Source organism: Ornithorhynchus anatinus, chromosome 17 (assembly GCF_004115215.2).
Source record: "Ornithorhynchus anatinus isolate Pmale09 chromosome 17, mOrnAna1.pri.v4, whole genome shotgun sequence".
NCBI lineage: Eukaryota > Metazoa > Chordata > Mammalia > Monotremata > Ornithorhynchidae > Ornithorhynchus > Ornithorhynchus anatinus.
In genome coordinates, this window is record NC_041744.1 from 40658252 (window position 1) to 40671598 (window position 13347).

Sequence of the window (13347 nt, forward strand, 5' to 3'; positions counted from 1 at the left end):
GTACTAAGCACTTGGTCACATTCCCTGTCCACAATGAGCTTACAGTCTGTGTGGATGCTTCTTTTTAGCCCTTTTTATTGACTCTTCTGCCACTCAACTGTTAAATGTGGTTCTGTTTTGTGTCTCTCTTTTTTTCTCACTTTATACATTTTCTCAGGAAACCATAATCTTTCATGTCTTCAGAAGTGGAAGATTTCCAAATCCATCTCAGTAGGCCCAACTTCTCCTTTCCTCTGCTATCTTACATTTCCTCTTCCATCCTGGATATCATCACATAGATGTCCTGATGGCATCTCAAGCTTAATACAATAATAATAATAATTTTGGTATCTGTTAAGCGCTTACTATGTGCCGAGCACTGTTCTAAGCGCTGGGGTAGACAAAAGGGAATCAGGTTGTCCCACGTGGGGCTCACAGTCTTAATCCTCATTTTACAGATGAGGTAACTGAGGCACCGAGAAGTTAAGTGACTTGCCCAAAGTCCCACAGCTGACAAGTGGCCGAGGTGGGATTCGAACCCATGACCTCTGACTCCAAAGCCCGTGCTCTTTCCACTGAGCCACACTGCTTCTCCACACAAACAGAACACCTCATTTTCTCCCCAACTTCTCCAACTAATTTTCCCATCTCAGTCGCAAACACAGCCAACTTTCCTGTCCCAGAATCAATCAAGAGTATTTATTGAATGCTTACTATATGCAGAGCACTGTACTAAGCACTTGGCAGAATACAACAGAATTGGCTCAGTGGAAAGAGCATGGGCTTTGGAGTCAGAGCTCATGAGTTCGAATCCCAGCTCTGCCACCTGTCAGCTGTGTGACTGTGGGCAAGTCACTTAACTTCTCTGTGTGCTCAGTTAACTCATCTGTAAAATGGGGATGAAGACTGTGAGCCCCACGTTGGACAACCTGATTCCCCTGTGTCTACCCCAGCGCTTAGAACAGTGCTCTGCACAGAGTAAGCGCTTAACAAATACCAACTTTATTATCATTATAATGAGCTTACAATTTAGATGAGGAAGGGGAAAGCTTGCAACCTTGGCACTATCCTAGTTAAGAACATGTATTTCTGTGAATGTATGATGTAGTAGTAGTAATAGTATTTATTTAGCACCTACTGTGAGCAAAGCACTGAGTTGAGCAGTGGGAAAGTACATAACTGAGATATAGGCACAGCCCCGAGCCTCCATAGTACCCACAGTCTAAAAATAAAGGGGAGCAGGTGATTGAGAAGGTTTCACACTGCAGCTATTTGTGTCCTTCAGGCTGGAGCAATGGCTGATGGGAGTTCAGTGGTATGAGGAGACCAGGGGAGGCCAAGAGTGATAAGGGTAGCCAGGCCTAGGAATATTATTCACATAACACCTTCTCTTCCTTGTGGTGGGCTCCAGTGGTCTGATATAAGGGTAGTGGTGGAGGGTTTACTACTATTGTTTGTGTCATTCTGGGCATAGAAAGGGCCAGTGGGAACTCTAGTGGCTTGGGGGTGGGGAAACCGGTCCCCCCCATGATGGACCCTGGCAGTCTCATTAATGGTGGGTGGTGGAGAGCTCATGCCACTCCCTGTCTAGAGAGTGTCCCACCCTGGCACTAGGGGGTAGCACCGTGTTTCTATTTTTCCACAAAGACCTATCCTTCCCGGTGCTCCATCCCTGATTAGCCCCCTCACTCAGACTGAAAAGTTGATAGCCCTGTTAAGGGGAATTCATTGAGTTAATCAGATCAACCAATGTTCATTTCCATCCAGTGAACATTTGGAAAGCCCTCAGACCTCATTCATACAGCAGTCAAGAACGCTTGTCAACAACCACTCAGCCTTCAACACTGTTGAACTACAAGCTAACACCTGGGCCAGAACAACATAGTGCAGGCAACCAAGCTCATCCATTTTGTGCAGAGCCCAGTTGATACATGACATCATCACGTCACAGTGTATGTGATATCCTTGGGCAGTGGCCGTGCAGAGACAAACAGAGGCAGTGAGAAAGAGCGATAGAGAGTGGGAGATAAAAAGAGACAGAGAAAGAGCACAGAAGCAGGGGCTGCTACTTGTCAGGTAAAGTCTCACAGCGGAGGCCTGCTGGATCCAGAGGGCATTGACCCAAGCAGCCCCGATGGAGACCCCAGGCCCTTGGATTTGACCAGAACATCCTCAACGGGGACCTGTGAGCTCTTTCCTCCTCTTCCTCAAAGATGCCATCCCTTTCTCTTCCAGCCATCCTCACCTACCCGCTTCCCATCTCCTCACCTTCCTGTCACCTCCACATCCCCCTGCCCAAGTGTCAGACTGACAAAGACATGCTGGGATTGTTAAAATTTATATGAATCAATAAGGCATTGTCATTTGTAAATCTCAATTCTATGCCTCTGAGGAATTTGGGACCATAGAATGGTTTTATTTAGCACCCAGATACCAGCCCTTTGCTTGTATAAATGATTCTACTCTCTTTGCAGAAACCAAAATTCCAGTCCCGGAGCTCAAAACTGAGGAGGCCAGCAATGGATGGGCTATGGAATCCAACTGATTGAGTGGTCCCCTAGTGGTCAAATGTGCCTTAACCACTGACCCCTAATCACAAGGCTTACGACTGTCATGTCCAAACTTAAATATCTGAAAGGGAAGATGGTTCACTCCCTCTTTGCCAATGTATCTGTCTCTTACCTCTAGGCTGTGAGCTAGTTGTCTGTTTTATTATTATTTTGTGTTCTCCCTAGTCCTTAGCACAGTGCTTTGTACACATGAAGCACACAATAAATATGATTGAATGAATGAATGAATTACCAAGCCTTACAGTTTCAGGCAGAAACAGTTACAAATAACTTTGGCTAATTTTAAATATTTAGTTCTTACAACAGGCACCAAGCATTTTGGATGACAGATGGGAATGAATTGGGGGTTTGTGTACAAGTGCGAGAACTTGGGTCTCCTCTGTTCTCAAGGCTCCATCCTCATCTTCTAGAACCAGCAGCCATCATTTTCTGTCTGCAGTTACTGGCACCAGCTTCCCTGTCCTGTGCAGTCAGGGCTGGGTTTCCCTCCTGTGATGGTCCTGGCCTCTCTTCAGGGCTGGTTCAACAGAAGAATCAAATCAATGACAGAAAATAGTGGATGATTTCATGTAACTACCCCTACCACTATTCACCATAGGTAATTACTGAATGCTTACTCTGTGCTGAATACTGTCCTAAACACTTGGAAGAGTATAATAGTTAGTAGATACAATCCCTGCCTGGAAGAAGATTGCAATCCATATAGTTGTCCTTATTCAAAGAAGTTCACCTATGAGTGTGAGTGTGGCTGAAAAGACCAATGTGAGACCCACACTCCAGGCAATGTGAGACACAAAAAAAGGTTGTCCCTTCTTATAATGTTATACTTAGTGTTTGTAGAGCCTGGCACTGTTTTCTCTTGCCCCTTCAAGTCTCTTTCCCATACAAGGCTGTTGCTCAGAGAATCACTCTGCCAACTGCTTGCTAGATGACCTTAGGCAAGTCAATTAACTTCTCTGTGCCTCAGTTTACTCAGCTGTAAAATGGGGATTAAATGCTACTCCCTCCTATTTAGACTGTGAGTCCCATGTGGGACAAGGACTGTGCTCAGCCAGATAAATCTGTATCTACCCCAGAGCTTAGAACAATGCTTGACACATACTAATTGCTTTTCAAATGCCATAAAACAAACAAAAAAACCCAAACCACTCCCTTATTGATGGCAGTGTCATGCAGGTCTCTCCTCAGCAATTGCCTCCCAGTTTTCAGCTAAGATTGAGCATTGATTGAGGCTTCCTAGCTTTCAGTTTCCCAATCTGAGCTCTTCTTTCTGAAGCTATCTGGTAACCTGATGTCACTCACACGTTCCACCCAGCATAACTGGGAAATAATCATAATGATGGTATTTGTTAAGTGCTTACTATGTGCCAAACACTGTTCTAAGCACTGGGGTAAATACAAGGTAATCAGATTGTCCCACGTGGGGCTCACAGTCTCAAGCCCCATTTTACATATGAGGTAAGGAGGCACAGAGAAGTGAAGTGACTTGTCCAAGGTCACACAGCGGACAAGTGGCGAAACCGGGATTAGAACACACGACCTCTGATTCCTAAGCCCATGCTGTTGCCACTAGGCTATGCTGCTCCTTGAGCACAACTTCATTGCTCCAGGACTGACTATATTTCAGAACTTCAATCCTCTTAATGCTGCCTGGCCGTTTGACATTAAACACATTGCTGACTTCAGAATAATCATCCTTCTGTTGGTGGCCAGGGAGGATAGAGCTAGGGAAGGAGCGGGAGGGGGAGGAAGGGGTGATTCTAAATTTAAAATTAGTTTCCATGAGTTTGTTTTTATTTCAATGCTTTTCTTACAGATATTTTTTTCCCTTAGGGGGATTTGTTCCTCAGGGAAAATTTTTGAAGAAAAACTTTATAAAGTTTATCTGGATGCCCCAGTCCCAAGCCCCTGAATCCACCATTGCTTGGGCATACCGCACCCTGGATGATCCCCACTCCCACAAAGTCCCCAAAACAAAACAAAAATCAGCTGTTCTAAGAGACACCCCATAGTGAGAGGAATCACAAAAAGTCCCAGAGAGTCACAGGCCTGTGTGTATCGTAGGAAATGTAGTCTTTGTCAGAAAATGGCTTATGGTCTACTTGGATCCTATGCCATGTCATAGAAAAGTGGAGTTGGGAGTAGGGTCAGATACAAAATAAGGTCACCAACAGAAGGATGGCTAAACGTTTTCCTCTTTCATTCTTCTGCACCTCTCTGGAAAATCCTCTAGAGCAGGGAATACTGTAGCCATGAATCCAAGTCTGGAGGAAGCTGGAATTGTGGTTTGCAGAAAGGGTTCAGATGTCTTTCCCAGGAGACTAGCATTCCCTGGATCCCCAAACATAAGCCTTTTCTTTGTTCTCTGGATTCTCTCTTTGGAAATTCCCAGCAGTACAATGGTGCTTTTGTTTTTAAAGTTAGAAAATTAAATATAGAAAATGCTATTCAAATTAAAAACATTAAGTTAGAGTCAAGGATCAGAAACTCTTAGCTCTGTGATGAGGTTGAATTTTTTTTCACTACATAATAATAATGTTGGTATTTGTTAAGCACTTACTATGTGCTGAGCACTGTTCTAAGCACTGGGGTAGATACAGTGTAATCAGGTTGTCCCATTTGAGGCTCGCAGTCTTAATCCCCATTTTACAGATGAGGTCACTGAGGCACCGAGAAGTCAAGTGACGTGCCCATAGTCACGCAGCTGACAGGTGGCAGAGCCGGGATTAGAACCCATGACCTCTGACTCCTAAGCCCGTGCTCTTTCCATTGAGCCACGCTGCTTCTTTACATGCCAAAAGGGTGAGGTGGAATGTGCTACTGACCAAAGCTAGGGAATAAATTGGGTAAAAATTTCTCATGGTCACCAATCCACAAACTTTCAGGTGATAAGAGAGCAGTAAATACTCTGTGCCAAGAGTGCACTGAAAACTGTAGGGCCCCAGTCAGCACTGGAGTGACATAGTCCCAGCTCTGCCACTTGTCGGCTGTGTGACTGTGGGCAAGTCACTTAACTTCTCTGTGCCTCAGTTCCCTCATCTGTAAAATGGGGATTAAGACTGTGAGCCCCATGTGGGACAACCTGATTCCCCTATGTCTACCCCAGCGCTTAGAACAGTCCTCTGCACATAGTAAGCACTTAACAAATACCAACATTATTTATTATTATTAGTGGAAAGAGCACGGGCCTGGGAGTCAAAACACCTGAGTCCTAATCTGAGTTTATCTGCTGTGAGATCTTGGGTAAATCACTTAACTCTTCTGTGCCTCAAGTATCTCATCTGTAAAATGGGGATTAAGACTGTTAGCCCCATTTGGGACATGGACTGTCATTTATCATTTATCTACCTCAGCGGTTAGTACAGTTCCTCGCACATAGTGAGTGCTTAACAATTACCATTAAAAAAACCAAAAAACCCCTCCCCTGTTCAATCTCTTGGCTCCCTCCAAGCTAATATAGAGGAAATTCAGAATCTGCTGGCCCAGGAGATGGAGAAATGCACAATCTAAAAAGAAAAGATTCAGGAGGTGTGGCAGAGGTTTATGCCTGTTCTCCACTACTTAGACCTGTTCTTCCTTTGCCTTGGACTGAGAGCCCCATGTAGGACAGGGATTAGGTTCAACCCGATCTTATCTTGTATCAATCTGTGTGTTTAGCACATAGTTAGCATTTAATATGCATCATATTTATCATTATTTTCCACCCTGCCCCCAAACCCATACCTCAAAAACAAACAATGAAATCAAATATGGCAGTGTTTAAGATTGCCTGCCAAGTCAAGTCTAAGGAGCACCCTGAGAGTTAATGGCAGTCAGAGAGAAGTTTAAAGTCTAAAGCACAGGGTCACTCTCATTCAAAGCTATGGGCACATTGCTACATTTCCAGAGCCTAAAAATAACTTGATGGTGGGCCAGTAAAAAGAGTTCAATGTCTTCCCCATTCATAATTGGCTTTCTGCTTACCTTTCATTCTCTCTTCCTTTGTTATTCTCTTTTCTTCTAAAAATTCTTTCCCCTCTCCTCTCCCTTTCTTTTCCTTCACTCTTCATTGCCAAATACAATAGGTGTTATCATGTTCAGTCTTCTTCCTTCTCTTTCACAACTGAGAAGTGGCAAGTTCCAGTGGATAGAGCAGGGGCCTGGGAGCCATGCTTCTGCTGTGTGACCTTGGACAAGTCACTTAATTTATCTGTGCCTCAGTTACCTCATCTGCAAAATGGGGATTAGCCAGGGCTTATAATGTGCCCGACACATAGTAAGTAAGAGTTAAACAGCATTTTAAAAAAAGAAATTCCATTTATTGCTTTTAATGGTAGGTATTCCTGGGAATTTGGCAGCCAGTCAACTCACTGCTGGATGCAATCTGTGGGGTTACACACCTTGCTTATAGCAAAGCTTTGGGGGAGGCTCTGATCTTACTACCAACGGAAAAATCCTTGAGCTCAGGAAAAATCAAGGTTGCGTTTCCCCACAAAAATGTTTTCCTCTACTAAAGAAAGACAGTCCTGGTTCTCTCATGAACTTGCCCCATTAAACTCTGCTGGTAGAAATATAGACTTTAAGACAAAGTCTATCCCAAACTCATCTTTACCTGCTCTAATTCTGCCCCTCCCTGTTCAGCACCAATACTGACTCCTATATCCATTGCCTCTGCCAATTGTTTCAGACCTTTTATTCCCTCCTTAAACTTTCAGTCCTCCCACTTTTCCCAGTTTCATTCCCGGATAACTTTTCAGTGGATTTCATTGATAAAATTTAAACTACCAAGCACAATCTCCTTAAAACATCTTTCTCACTTCCCCCATACCACCTCCTGGCTACCTCCTATAATAATAATAATTGTGGTATTTGTAAAGTGCTTAATATATGCCAAGCACTGTTCTAAGCACTGGGGTAGATACAGGGTAATCAGGTTGTCCCACGTGGGGCTCACAGTCTTAATCCTCATTTTACACATGAGGTAACTGAGGCCCAGAGAAGTTAAGTGACTTGCCCAAAATCACACAGCTGACAGGTAGTGGAGGCGGGATTAGAACCAACAACCTCTGACTCCCTAGCCCACATTCTTGCCACTAAGCCAGGCTGCTCCCATCCACTGGCTCACCCTTCCTAGCTTCCTCCTTCTGAAATTAACCCCTCTCATCCTATGCCTATGACCCCATCCCTTTGCATCTTATTAAAACTCTTGTTCCTTCCATTCTTCCCTCCCTGACTACCATCTTCAACTGCTCAGTCTCCACTGGCTCTTTCCTCTCCACTTTCAAACACATCAACATGTCTCCTATCCTAAAAAAAACAAACTCTTCCTCAACCCCACTTCACCCCATTTTACCCTTCAGTTTTCAACCCAACTGCTTCCTACTATTTCTCTCCAAATTCCTTGAAACATTTCTTTAATCCTTCTTCCTCCACTTCATCTTCTCCAGCTCTCTTCCCCTGTAATCTGGTTCCCCAATCTCCTTTCCACTGAAACTGCTTTCTCTAAGGTCACCAATGACTTCCTTCTTGACAAATCCAACAAACTCTATTAAGAGACCTCTAAGCAGCTACTGACTTCTGAAACACCTCTATTTCTGAAAACTTCTGCTACTACTACTTCTAACCTTGGTTTCTTTGACACTGTCCCCTCTGGACTTTCCTTCTCCCTCTCTCTTTTTCCAACTCCTCCTCTCCTTCCTACTCATTAACTTAAGTGATCCCCTCAAGGCTGAGTTGTAGGTCCTCTATGAGTCTCCATCTATACCCACTCCCTCGGGGAAACTCATCTGTTCCTACAGCTTCAATTGGCACCTCAACACAGGTGATTACCAAATGCACTTCACTAGCCCAAACCTTTCTCCTCTGCAGTCTAGCATTTACCCCTGCATTCAGGACATCTCAATTTGGATGATTCATTGACACTTCAAACTTAACATGTCCAGATAAGCATCCCTCATATTCCCTTCTAAAATCTATCTTCCCCCTACTTTCCATTTCCTGTAGAAACATCACCATCCCTCCCTGCCTCACAACCCATCAATTTTGAGATTATTCTTAACTCATCTCTCTCCTTTAGCCTGAATATTGAGTCAGTCAACAAATCCTGTTGATTCTGTCTTTATGACATAAGCAGAATCTTATTTATTGCCATTTATTTATTGCCATTGTTCTTGTCTGTCTTGTCTGTCTGTCTGTCTTGTCTGTCCGTCTCCCCCGATTAGACTGTAAGCCCGTCAAACGGCAGGGACTGTCTCTATCTGTTGCTGACTTGTTCATCCCAAGCGCTTAGTACAGTGCTCTGCACATAGTAAGCGCTCAATAAATACTATTGAATGAATGAATGAATCTGCCCTTTCCACTCCATCCAGAATGTTACCATGCTCGTCCAAGCACTTTTCTTACCCTATCTTGAATAATAATAATAATAATAATAATAATGTTGGTATTTGTTAAGCGCTTACTATGTGCAGAGCACTGTTCTAAGCCCTGGGGTAGATACAGGGTAATCAGATTGTCCCACGTGAGGCTCACAGTCTTCATCCCCATTTTACAGATGAGGTAACTGAGGCACAGAGAAGTTAAGTGACTTGTCCACAGTCACACAGCTGACAAGGGGCAGAGCCGGGATACGAACCCATGACCTCTGACTCCCAAGCCCGGGCTCTTATATTACTGCAATAGAATATTGCAATAGAGTCCCTGTGACGTCCCTGCCTCCACACTCTCCCTTCTCCAGTCCATATTTCACCCCCCTGCCCAAATCATTTTTTTCTAAGAAATCTCTCTGAATACATCTCCCCACTCCTCACAAACCCCATGGTTGCCCATTCATTTGCACATAAAACAGAAATTCCTCACCATCAGCTTTAAGACACTTAATTATCCCTCTCCCCACCTACCGATTCTCATTCCTCTCCCAACCTAGCACACACACTTTGCTCCTTTAACACCAAACTACCACTGTACCTTGATAATGTCATAACTATTTTATTCATTTATTAATGGTATTTATTGATCACCCAGAGGGTCAGTGCACTCACTAAGCACTTCGGAAGGTAGAACAGAGGCATGAGCAGATTCCATTTTCACAAGAAGTTTACAAACTAATAGGGGGACACAGACATAGAAATGGTTTCAAATAAAATTATAGTATATATTTGTGCATATATACTCACATAATTAATATACACTTAATTAAATATGCACATATATATGTGTGTATATATATAATACACAGACTGAAATAAGGTATGAATAAAGTCATATACTAGAACTAATGGGAAATTAAGATTTAATCAGGGAGAGCATGTTGGAGGAGGTGGGATTTTAGGAGGACTTTGAACATGAAGAGAGCTGTCGCCTGCTGGATTTTGGAGGGGAGGCTGCAGGGAGTAGTTTGAGTGAGAGGATGGAGAAAGAAAAGCCAAGAGAGGTCCAGCTAGAAGGTGAGCTTGGGGGGAATAATAATAATAATAATTTGTGGCATTTGTAAAGTGCTTACTAGGTGCCAGGCACTGTTCTAAGCTTTGGGTGGATACAAGCAAATCAGGTTTGACACTGTTCCTATCCCACATGGGGCTAATGATATTAATCCCCCATTTTACAGCTGAGCTAACTGAGGAACAGTGAAGTAAAGTGATTTGCCTGAGGCCACATTGGCTGACAAGGCCAATACTGTCTCCACTTGCCAAGTTGCTTCTCTTGGAATGATAAGAGCATCCTGATTAGTAGCTAGTGAAGGGATCTGCTATGTAAGATGGGGAGTTGGTAGAGAGCCTTGAAGGTGAACCAGAGAAGTCTTTGCATGATGAGAGGGAATTGGAAAGCCAAAATGGAGGTTTCTTAGGAGTAAAGGGACATGTGTGGAGTGTTGCCTCAAGAAGGAGATCTGTGCAGCAGCAGGAATTGTAAATTGGAGGAGGGAGAAGCTAGAGGCAGGCAAACTTTGAAAACCATGAAAGCCAGGTCAATTAATTATAATAATAATGACAATAATTGTACTATTTGTTGAGTGTTAACTATGTGCCAAGGCTTGTACTAAGTGCTGGGGTAGATACAAGATAATCAGGCCTGTCATGATCCCTGTCCCATTTGAGGATCACAGTCTAATTTGGAGATAGTGGTATTTAATCCCCATGTTACAGATGAGAAAACTGAGACATAGTAAAATTAAGTAACTTACCCAAGGTTTTAGGTAAATGGCAGAATGAGGATTAGAACCCGAGTCCTCTGACTCACAGACCCATGTTCTTTCCACTTCCTCCTCACTAATCAATCTCTTGGTATCTTCCATTAGATGAGACAACAAAAGAGAAATGGAAAGTGTCTGGGTGAAGTATATCTTTCTTTGAAGTATATGCTTATATATCATCTATCCTCCTCCCCCTCCTCCTTCTGACACTTTGCCCCCACCTTGTCCTCCCTCTTCTCTCCCTCCTAGTCACATTGCAAAGTGAACATGAGTTTCTTCTCAGCTGAGATGACCAGCATATTTTCCAGTATTGTGCTCACCTATGCCTAGTGCTGTGTAGTAGCAGTGAACCCAAGATGATGGATCCCATTGTGCCCCACCTGGAGGAGAGGGTGCTGATGGTGCTGATTCCTGACTGGCTGTGAGAGTGGATGGATGACCCAGCAACCAATGGAAGACCATGGAGGATTTGTGCAATGTGACTCCTGGGGGAGGGAATATGTAAATGACCAAAGCAAAAAGACCACATGTGTAGGCAAAAAATGCTCAGCACCTGGACCTATTGACCTGATTTGTTTGGATCCATTCCAGCATTTAGTACAGTGCCTGGCACACAGTAAACACTTGACAAATACCAGAATTATTATCATTACTATTATTAAAGAGTTGGAATAAAGTTGCATGGACTGCTATGAGCTCCTACTTGGGTGGTTTCTATGCTACACCTCTTTGGGAGATGGTAGATTATAAACTCACTGAGGACAGCTACCACGTCAACCAACTGTATTGAACACCCAGAACACTGCACCAAGTGCTTGGGAAAGTATAATACACCAAAGTTTTTATATATGATCCCTCTTCACAAGGAGCTTTCAGTCTACAGAGTAGACAGATATAAAGATAAATTACAGACCTCTCCCAAGTGCTTAGTACAGTGTTCTAAGTGATAAAGTGAGTATTCAATAAAGAAGACCTAAGCAGCAAAATGAAGTATGGACTGGAAAGGGGACAGTCAGGAGGCAGGGAGGTCAGCAAGGGAGAAGATACAGTAGTTCAAGGCAGGAAATAAATACCCAGATTCGAGTGGTAACAGTTTGGATGGAGAAGGGCTCTTGGAAGCATCCAGGCTATGACCCATCCTCTCCTGGAGAATGACTCCATCATTGCTGCCACCACAGTCCTGGCTGTATAGTGCTAAAATCAGGACGTAGAAAATCCAACTCATGGTATTGGTATTGAGGCAGGGCATATATGTAGTCAGGTGAGCTGTGGTGGAATTCTCACAGCTCCACTCTTACTGGCTCTCCCATTTCCTTCCCTATTGTAACAGTTTTGTTTATCAGGGAGGAGAGCGTGGAAAGTGAGCAGGTTGGGGAAAGTCAGACAGATTCTCTCTCCATCTTCCTTCCCCAATCCCTGGGGTTTGGAATTGCATCTTCTGGTTCCAACAAGATTTTGCAATTCAGTTAAATAAAGGCCACAGTTATTCTCTTCAAATTCTTCATAGCATGTGGGTTGGCAACTAGCTGTGCTGTAAAGCATTTCTAATGCAAAGTGATCTTGGAATGATTTTTTAAATGCATCAGTATTTTTTCTCCTTCATGCTTAATACTGGCCTAGTCTGTAGCTATTTGGGTAAAATCCACCAAATTAATTTCTTAAACTAGCTCCACCTTCAACATCTGTATCTATTTTAAATTACTAAAATCATTCAAAATTTGAATATATCATAGCAAAATATATATAGTTCTCAATATCTTGAAAAGTTTTACTTATTCTGAACTGAATATGGCTTATGAACATTCTACAAATTTATAGAGCAGTATGGTGTAGTGGAAAGAGCACAGGTCTAGGCGTCAGAGGACCTGGATTCTAATCCTGGCTCTGCCAGGTGCCTGCAGTATGATGTGGGTCAAGTCACTTAATGCATCAGTATTTTTTCTCCTTCATGCTTAATACTGGCCTAGTCTGTAGCTATTTGGGTAAAATCCACCAAATTAATTTCTTAAACTAGCTCCACCTTCAACATCTGTATCTATTTTAAATTACTAAAATCATTCAAATCATTCTTTGCCTCGGTTTCCTCACTTGTAAAATGAAATTCAATGCTTGTTCTTCCTCCTACCTAGACTGCAAACCCCATGTGGGACAAGAACTGTGTCTGACCTGATGGACTTGCAGCTACCCCAGGATTTAAAACAGAGGCTTCCAGAAATTTCCACCCATATCTGTGAGGATCCTGGCCTGCAGCTTATCTTAAGGTGAGCAGACCCCTCTGACACATTAGAAAAGCTTTAAAAAAAAACTTCCCTCAGAACTTTCTTGAGGCTGGATTTCCTGGTGTAGAGAGTCTGCAGTCTTCCTATTTACCTACTTGCATGCAGAACGTTTCCACTTCTTCAGTCTTCCTGTTTACCTCCTTGAATGTAGAATGTTTCTCTGATTCTCTTTCCCTCTTCAAAACCCTACTTAAAACTCACCTCCTCCAAGAGGCGTTCCCAGACTGAGCTCCTCTTCTCCCTCTACTCCCTCTGCCATCCCCCCTTTACCTCTCCGCAGCTAAACCCTCATTTTCCCCTTTTCCCTCTGCTCTTCCACCTCTCCCTTCCCATCCCCACAGCACTGTAC

The 13347-nt window shown here is 43.4% G+C and overlaps 1 protein-coding gene across 1 annotated transcript in view; it reads left to right on the forward strand.

Annotated features, from left to right (window-relative positions):
• LOC114817725 (killer cell lectin-like receptor subfamily B member 1B allele B) overlaps window positions 1-13347 on the forward strand; it is a 122879-nt gene that overhangs the window by 63097 nt on the left and 46435 nt on the right. Inside the window, exon 5 of the transcript XR_005661009.1 lies at window positions 10969-12980. The gene's annotated coding sequence lies outside the window, so the exon portion shown is untranslated. The remainder of the gene's footprint in view (window positions 1-10968; window positions 12981-13347) is intronic.